The sequence below is a fragment of the Rattus norvegicus genome, chromosome 19, assembly GCF_021556685.1.
Source record: "Rattus norvegicus strain SHRSP/BbbUtx chromosome 19, alternate assembly SHRSP_T2T, whole genome shotgun sequence".
Taxonomy (NCBI): domain Eukaryota; kingdom Metazoa; phylum Chordata; class Mammalia; order Rodentia; family Muridae; genus Rattus; species Rattus norvegicus.
This window is the reverse complement of record NC_141552.1, coordinates 18,332,020-18,341,340: the sequence shown is the minus strand read 5'-3', so window position 1 is coordinate 18,341,340 and position 9,321 is coordinate 18,332,020. Positions and strand designations below refer to the sequence as shown.

Sequence of the window (9,321 nt, the reverse complement as noted above, 5' to 3'; positions counted from 1 at the left end):
TGATAGTGTCTTTTGTGTGGATAATGTGACTTTTTTTATGGACACACACTTTATGATGTAATCACTGACATACTGTATCCATGCTGTCATGTGTTCTGCTCATCCTAATCTATATCAGTCTACAACACCCATTCCTTATTGACTGTTTGCCCAGATATTGAGTAACACACACTCATGCCTGTAGAGCTGCAGAAAAAATGACAACTTTCACAAAGGAATATAGAATAATCCTAATCGAGAACCATGTGCCTCGGTTTTTCTTACAATACAGCATTAGTATTAAACCACAAAGATAATGACCATCAACGTCATTTTGGGAAATAGGTTTTTATAGGTGCTGTTTCATTTGATCATTCATATGCTGTGTTTTTTATTGTTGCTGATTATATTTATTTTTATCATGTAACTCAATGGATCTTTTTTTTTCAAATGTATGTCTGGGCCAATCCTGAGTGCATTTCCCTCATGATCCAAAAGAGGGAATAGCATTCCCCATTGTAGATGATTGTTAGGGTCCATGTGGTTCTTCTGAGAGAGCAGCAGATGCTCTAACCTGTGAGCCATCACCACAGCTCCTGTAGGTAGCTTTTGTCCTTCCAGGGCATGTGCTATACTAGATGGACGCCATCATCTCCCATTAAGGAGAGAGATCTCAGGAGATTTGTATGTACAGGTGGTTGAGGGGTGCCTGCTCAATGTGGTAGCCTGCTAGGCATCCACACCGGGCTCTGGTGCCTCCACTGCTCATTGTGCATTCAGCATCATCCTCCAGCATCACTCAGTTTCAATTCCAAACAGAGCTTTCACTTACTATCGATGATCATATAGATTATGCACATCTGATAAAATACAGAAGAGACTAGCCTCCTTCTACAGGCCAACTTGGCATAATGAATTCTTTTGATAGAAAGCAAGATAATTATCTTAATCTATGCAGTTTAGGGAGGTCCTCAAGAGCATCCATAGTGAATGCAGACTGCAGCTGTGACCACATGTTTCTTTTGCAGAGCAGGTCTGTGCAAGCCCAGAACTTAGGTGGGATAGTTCATGTTTCACCTTTTACATGGAAATCTGTGATCGTATTGAGAAAGTATATTTTCCACGTGACTCATTTACAATTTATGGAATTAAACTGACTTACTGAGAGTGGAGGTGACTCAGAGAGATAAAGTGCAGAAGACTTATCCAGTATGTCTGCAAACAGATGCTGTCTCATTAGTGCTTTTCAATGCTCAGCAGCTAGAGAAGCAAGGGAGAGGCATTGGTGACTCTCAAGCTTAAGTCCTCTAGTCATTATAAGCTGAGCATGACACAAAAAGTCATAGGTATCACACTAGAATCTAGTAACTAGATTTAACCAACCTATCACATTAATGCTATGTTTGGTGGTATTTTTTGCTCTCTTAGGACCTGGAAGAGGCTTGGGGTTTTCTAATCCTACTCATAATTTATTAATCTTCCCAACACTATGTGCTTTGTTCTGTTAATGCTAACAGCGCCATCCAATACCTAGGATATTTTCTACTGACATGTGTGACGTGAGACAAAACAGTCCCTGTCATCCCTCACCTGAATAAACTTCCTTAGAGTTCAGTGTAGTTGGAGGGTCCTTCTTTCCTCTCCAAGATCGAGAAACATTTCCAGTCTTCAGACAAGTGTGTCAGCCATTGTCCAGTGACTGTCGTGAGATGTCCACATTGTCAGCTGAGTGAGGGCAGGGCAGGGGATTGGGGCAGGGCAGGGCAGGGCATTGGGGCAGGGCAGGGGTTTGGGGCAGGGCACAGCAGGGCAGGGCAGGGCAGGGCAGGGCAGGGGATTGGGGCAGAGTCCATGAGATGTCAGTAGGCAACAGGCCAGCTGGGGCTAGTGTGGGTTCAGGGCTTCTAGTGTGGGTGTGAGAGGAGGAAATTAGGAATGGTCAGATTCTGATGCAGCACATAGGCCGGAAGCAGCTTAGATCATCTCAGTGCCATATAGGGACATTGTAGACACTGATGGGCAGTGTGGGGATGGTAGGGCCCCATATAGTGCTCTCTGCAGGTGTCAGGTGAGCATATAGTGGCTCTGTCAGACTTATGACAATCAGGCAGGCACTGGGTGCAAGTGAGAATCATGGGACAAGCCCTGTGTGCAGCCTGGTTTGGGGACATTCCCAGGTGCCCCATGGACTGCAAATTAAAGGCAAAGGACACAGGGAAGCCAGCAATTCCCATGCACAGGACATAAATACCTGTAGAACTTTCTAGAATTTCCATAGACTATCTGTTACTAGTCCTCATTATAGAAGGCACCAACATTCTGCCCTCTACTTCAACTTGGTGAGACAGCTATTCTAACTCCAGCAGGAAGGCCTCAGGGAAGACAGTAAGAACTCGCAGGTGACCCCTTTTATATTGAAACAGGGTCTTCCTATGGAGCCCAGAGTGGCTGTAGGATACTAATGCTCCTGCCTCACAGTGACTAGAATTCCAATCCACCCTCAAGAGCAGTTGATTCATCACTAGATCAGACTAAGGACATGTGAGGCCCCAGGGTGCTAGGATTACCAGGGTCCTAGTAAGTTTCTCCAGCCTAAATTACAACCTGAGTCAGTGCTGCTATTTGGGACACCCGCCTGATGCCCAGTGACATCACACCTTGGAACTCTTTGTCAAAAATAAGCTGTTATGGGAATGAAGTAGCCACACAATAAACACTGGTCTGGACACTCCTAGGTCAAGAATCCCCTGTTGGAAATGCCTTGGACCGCAAAATTTTAAATTCTATATCCTTCTGGCTTTTAGAAGATTTATAAATACAAAAAAAGAAAGATGGGCATAGTAATTTAAGCCTGTGATCCCAGTCATGGGAAACTGAGTCAGAGTGATGGAAGACTGTAAGTTCCAGGCCAACCTGTGTTTCAAGAAAAAAAAAAAGGCATGGTGAAGATTCCACTCAAGTGGAAACCAAAAGGGTTTCACATGGGCCCTGCCATCCACTGGTCACTACATCCACTCTCATCACCACAGCCACAGGCAGACACTGGGGAACATTTCCCACTGTCTCTCTTTGGGATGCAATCCACCCCATGATTCTATGTGAGGAATCCCCCAAAGGTTGCATCATGTGAGGGACCTAGAAAGTTCCAGGATTGGGAGAATTTAGGAGTTTATAATTAGGGATGATCTACAGCTGTGGCAAAGCCTTTTCCCAGCACATGGCAGCCCTAGGTTTGCCCCCAACAGTAAAAATAAAATCCCCCAAAATAATTCAAACAAAATGTCCTGAAGCCTGCGCCCTGACCAGTCTCTTCAAAAGTGCCAGGAACCTGGGTCCACATTTAGGACCCAGCACGACCTCTGTGACCCATGAAAAGGGATCTAATATGGGAATTAGTACAGTATGACTTATCCTTGTGGATACCTTTGGTGACAATAACCACCTGACCCCTGAAAACCCATCTACCTGGGGGGCTCAACACTCATGTCACCCAAAAAGCCCAGATCCTAGGGCCAGCATGGGCAGGTGGTGAAGAAAGTTTGTCTCTCATGAACATCAGTTGCCGCTCCTCACCTGACTCTATCCTCAGGAGACAATGTCACCCCAGAAAGTGTGGGTGTCAACGGCTCTTCCCAGGCCAAGGCTGGAATACTGCTTAAGATCCACAATGCACAGCAGTGCTCACTCTAGAGCTAAATGTTCTACAGCTGAAAGGGGTGGGTGCTCTGCTGGCCACGCCCCTCCCCTGCAGTATTTAGTGCACTCAGAGTGGTGCTTCAGATGTGAGGGACTTCTTGAGGCTACTCCCATGGAGAATGGCAGATTCATCAGAACGGGGCACAGGGTGAGTTCAGAGCACAGCTGGGAGGAATTTAGGGATGCCAAGCCATGACTAAGACCAGATCCTGGGCTGACAGGCAGTTGAGCTGGAGAACTGGCATCCAAAGTGTGACTGCCTGAATTCCTCTTAGACCAAAAGCCCTGGATCTGAGCTACTTTGGTGCGTGCTCCTAAGTGGGGTCCCAGACACAGCTCAGAATTGGGGCTGTGCATGGACTTTGGTGCTGGCAGCAGGTGGCTTAGCCATAAAGTGCCGAGCTTTCCCATCTGTGCCCACTCAAACTCCTCTGTTTCATTTTAGGTGTGTTTGGTATAGTTTTGAGACAGGGTATCTTGTAGCAGCCCAACTCGCTTTGAGCAACACTGTAACATAAAAATAACCTTGAATTCAAGATCCTCCAACCCCTCTGTCCCAAGTCCTGGAATTAAGACCTCCAGCTGTGACCATTTTACTGCAGCATAGGATCCATCTGTATTAGAGTGAGCTTTGGAAATACTGGAGCTCCGACTGTTCCTTAGAATTCAGGTTTCCTTAATTCTTAGCAGGAGTTTTGTGATGATGCTGATGAGAGAGTCAGGAGTTACACTGGGAGAGGTAACAGTCCTGGCAGCCCTGAGTGCTCAGTGAAAGTCAAGACAGAAACCTGCTGATTAGCACCTGAGTGAAAGTGGGAGGATTCAGAGTTCAAGAACAGACTCAGTTACATACCGAAGACCATATTGCAACATTTTTGTTTCATTTTTGGCTTGTTTTCTTTGAGACAAGGTGTTAATTTATAGCCCTGGCTGTCCTGGAACTCACAATGCCTCTACCTCCCAACGGATGGAATTAAAGGCATGTGCCAACATGCACTGCCACTAATTAATTTTTAATTAAACATGCTGGCACAATCCAGTAATCCCAGTGCTTAAGAGGCCGAGGCAGGCAGATATCTGGCTTCCTGACAAGTCTGATCTACAGAGAGCATGTCAGAATAGCCAGGGCCAAACAGAGAAACCCTGTCTCAAAAAACAAACAACAAAATGAATTTGTTTTAAAGAAGAGAGGAACGATTTAACAGAGAATTAGTGGCCGAGATCCAAATGATATTGGGTAGTGCAGAGTCTAGCTTCTGAGATGAAACTGGACACCATGGGGTTAGGGTGGGGATTCTCATCTTGGACTGGGAGACAGAGGGTGACTTCAGGCATGGAAGGTCAGTCAGTCATTAGTCAGGATTCTCAATCAAGAGGGTGTTGTAAGATCCAAAATGTGTGAGCAGTGTTCTGCATGAGACTAGAAGAACCCGCCTACCCATACAAAACAGCCAATGAAGAGTAACCACAAGCATACGTCTGGAGGTCCACAAGAGGTTAACGTCCACCTTAGTGTGGATTATTCAGAGCACAGGTGGAGAGGAGTAGAAGAGCTGATGGTGGCTGAGGCAGGAGAGGAGTTCGGGTGTGAATTTCAGCCAGGAAAGGAGCTTGTAGGTCGGGCAGAGCAATGAGAGGTCTAACAGCATAGCTGTTGAGATCCTTCAGATTAATTTGTCTTAAGAGCCTCATGCCATAGCCAAGGACAGGAGTAGATCTGACTATTGGGTGGGTGGGCTCACATAGCCCAACAGGTTTGGCCTTGCATCTGTGGGATTCCAAGTCTCTCCCTTTAGACACAGCCATGGTGAAGGTGTAGCAGTGAAGGTGCAGATGGCTTTGCAATGCTTGGCTTATGGTGTTGAGTACTTCATGCTCCACAGAGCTAGGGAATGTCCTAGAAGCCAGGGAGGCCGAGCCATGAGGAAGACATTTCTCCGTGAGAGAGAAATGATAACCAAAGTCACTAAGAACTTCCTGAATCACAGTGTCTGTTAACCATATATTTTATTTACTTATTTTTATGGGCCTGAGTGTTTCACCTAATAAATGCTTGTGCACCATGTGGTATGTCTGGTGCCCATGAAGTCCAGAACGATTCCACTGAACTGCAATTACAGGCTAATACGAGCCACCATGTGGGCACTGGGAACTGAACCCTGGTCTTCTGCTCTTAGCCACTAAACCATCCATCTCTTCAGCACCACCCCCAATTGTATTGTCATTAATATTTAACCATTTAGCCCTCAGTATTTGAATTAATGCAGATGTGACAAGAGTTATAGTTAACATGATGGTTCAGGTATAGACATGCAGGCATCTCATTGTATACAAAATATAAATCCTTTCTTTCTTTCTTTCTTTCTTTCTTTCTTTCTTTCTTTCTTTCTTTCTCTTTCTTTGTTTTACTCATGGAAACAGGGTTTCTTTTGTGTAGCTGACCTGGAACTAGCTCTATAGAGGGAGCTGGCCTAGAATTCACAGAGATCTGTCTGCCTCTGCCTCCCAAGTGTTAGGATCAAAGGTGTACACCACCACCACCACAAATCCTCCTGTTTTAAAGGAAAAATGTAGCCCTACATGGCAGCACCAGTTTAGTCCCAGTATAGACATTTTTCTAGAGTTCCTGAAGGGCTTGCTGCCTTCCCCTTTAGGCCTGGCTAACATGAGAGCTCCACACCTATGGGGTTTGCTTCATAAGAGTCTGGAGGATGAGGGTCACAGGCTGATGTAACTGTGTACAGCAAAGGATGCTTGGTGAAGGTCAAGTGGGTATCACAGCTCAGCAGGTAAAGGCTCTGCCACCCAGCCTCATGGCCTCAGTTTGATCATCTGGTGAAAGTAGAGAACTGAGTCCACATTGTGTCCTCTGCTCTCCATGTGCATATCATGGCACAGGAACACCACAAACTACATAAAATGTAAAATGCTGAAATGCTGAGAGAAGAGGCCTATGGTAGGCGCCTCCTACACCTGAGACTTCCAACGCCGAAAAGCAGGGGGTAGAGAGTGAGGATGCAGAGTGCACACAGGTCAGGACAAGGCCATGTTACTGAAGCCTCCATGTGTGGTGAGCAGGCTCTGGGGCACCATGAGGGACATCAGGAGCTTCTGCACTTTGTAGAATTACAGGGTTCCATGTTACCTCACATGACCATGATTTGCCCCCTACTGCAGGGAGAAGCCAATACCAGAAGCCTCCAGCTCCCAGCCCTGCTGGAAGGTTTGAGGAAGGTGGTCCTCTTCTTGTGGTGCCTCTAGTAGGAGTAGCCCACACTTGGGCCCAGCTCCCACTATCAGGAAAAGACAGGTGGCTCTGGTCTTTGCACAGCTCCAGTGGAATGAACAGTGCATCTCTCCTCTCTCTCTTGCAGGAAGTCTCAGCCTCTGGTGCAGGTGCTGTTCCCAAGGCAAAGGAAAGGGAAGTGCAGAGTGAGGACTCCCAGGATCCTTTAAAACATTGTCTGCATTGTCTTCATTAATTTTTCTGTTTAATTTTTATTCCATGTGTATTGATCTCATTGTAGGGGTGTGCATTCCAAAGCATGAGTGTTGAAGGTAGAGGAAAAAGCCATGGGAGTCACTTTATCCTACCGTGTGGGGTCCCAGGCTCTGAACCGGGTTGTTGAGCTTGGCTACAAAGAGCTTTCATACTGAATTTCCTGCTGGCTCTGATTTCAGGGAGAGCATCTCATAGAGCCCAGATTGGCCAGTAAACTACTGATCATCCTGCCTCAAGTATTGCCATCTAGTTCATGAAAGGGTTGAGTTACTGACACGAGGAACTGGGGATGGGCAGAGGTGCATGACTGAGGCTATCTCTGCTCAGTGGCATGCCTTTGGGGACTGGTAGTTTTCATCACTGAGATGTCATTTGACTGCAGTGCTCCTCTGGAGAGAAGGAGTCTCTTTTGCCAGGGCATCAGGCTCTCCAGACAGGCCTGGAAGATGGAGGTCTAGAGGCCAGGCCTGCATTCCTCTTCAGAAGCTGCATTTACCACTCTGGACAGTGCTATAGCACAGGGTCACATATCCAGTCCTACCCTGAGACCTGCTGATAAAGAATGTCTATCCTGGGACAATGTCTATCATCGGTTCAAGGTGTGGCCCAACCAACTTATTATAAAGGAAGATAGTAGTTGGTTGAAAAAGGCAGTAACTTTCTATGAACCATATATTAAGTTTTTATGTATACTAAAATTAACAATGGAAAGAACAGTGGTAGGAGAGGAAGCTAGAGGACAACTGCTGAAAAATGCTTGCTTTTGAAAATGCTAATGAAGAGTACAGGAGAGCATTATTACCTAGAAAGGAAACTGGGGATATTAATGCTTATATGAAGGCATGGAAGAGGATATCTTTTCTGAAAATGGAAAGATGCATATTTGGCACGTATTGATCCAGATAGAGTTATTAACTTATACATTGAAATACTCTTGAATATCCTATATGCACTTTAGCTCAAGATGAGTTGCCTTTAGAATGGATACATATTAAATTTATCTTTAACAAAACATTAACAACATATGAGGAACAAATTTCTTTAATTATTCAGCAAGGCATACAAAGACCTGTTACACTGTGGGGATATGATTGTGCTGCTTTTGTTTTCTCATTAAGCAAAAATAAAGTGGAATATTTAATGCAGACATCTGAAGTTTTTCAATTACCCATGATTTCTTACACTAGAAATACTGAATTTCATTTTCCCCATAGTAAATTCTGGGATTGCTTAAGAAAACAAAAAAAAATGTGATAAATACACTAATTTCTGTTGATCCATTACCATCTGCCCTTACTGTGTTTACAGATGGCTCTAAGACCAAACATCTAAGACAGATGGCTTATTGGACCAAAGATAAATTTTGGGGACAAGAATCTTCTTTTGGGTCAGTTCAACAAAATGAAATATTAGAAGTAATTAATGTATTGCAGGATTTTACTCATGATGTAAAAATATTAAAGCCGAGTCAGCTTATGTTGTAGTAGTACAGAATATTGCGACTGCTGTTGTTTCTACATCTAAGCCGATATTAAATGTTATTCTCACATATTAAAGGACTATTGTTATTCTGAAACTCTAGAATATTTATTACACATATTAGATTACATTCAAGATTGCCAGCATCTTTAACACATGGCAATCATATGGTAGATCAATTAGTGGCATTTGCTACCCCAGAAGAAAACAGTCATAATCATGCCAATACAGGATATTTGCATATTAAATATAAGGTTCCCTATTCTGAAGCCAAACAAATTATTGCTAATTGTCGTATTTGTAAGCCTTCACTTATAAAATGTGTTCCATCTGAAATTAATCCCAGAAGAATGCAACCTAATACATCGTGGCAGATGGATGGAACCCATATTTCTGAGTTTGGTCGCCTTTCATATATACTTGTAAGCATAGATAATTTTTCAAAATTTGTATGGGCTACACCATTGCCAGGAGTACGCACTGCTCATGTTATACAGCATCTATTGGAAACTTCTGCTGTTATGGGACCGCCTTCTAAAATTAAAACTGATTATGGACCAACATATATTTCTTATCAATTTAAACAATTTTGTCGGCTCTTCCAGGAAAATGGCGACTCCTGCACGTGCTCCAGAGTTGCGGCCCCCACGAAGCCTGCGACCACC

At 44.4% G+C, this 9,321-nt stretch overlaps 2 protein-coding genes across 2 annotated transcripts in view; both read right to left on the bottom strand.

Annotated features, from left to right (window-relative positions):
* The window catches only part of LOC147998961 (disks large homolog 5-like), a 133,020-nt gene that overhangs the window by 112,012 nt on the left and 11,687 nt on the right, over positions 1–9,321 (bottom strand). The window lies entirely within an intron of this gene.
* LOC134483588 (uncharacterized) overlaps positions 1–9,321 on the bottom strand; it is a 37,778-nt gene that overhangs the window by 27,590 nt on the left and 867 nt on the right. The gene's annotated exons all lie outside the window — the stretch shown is intronic.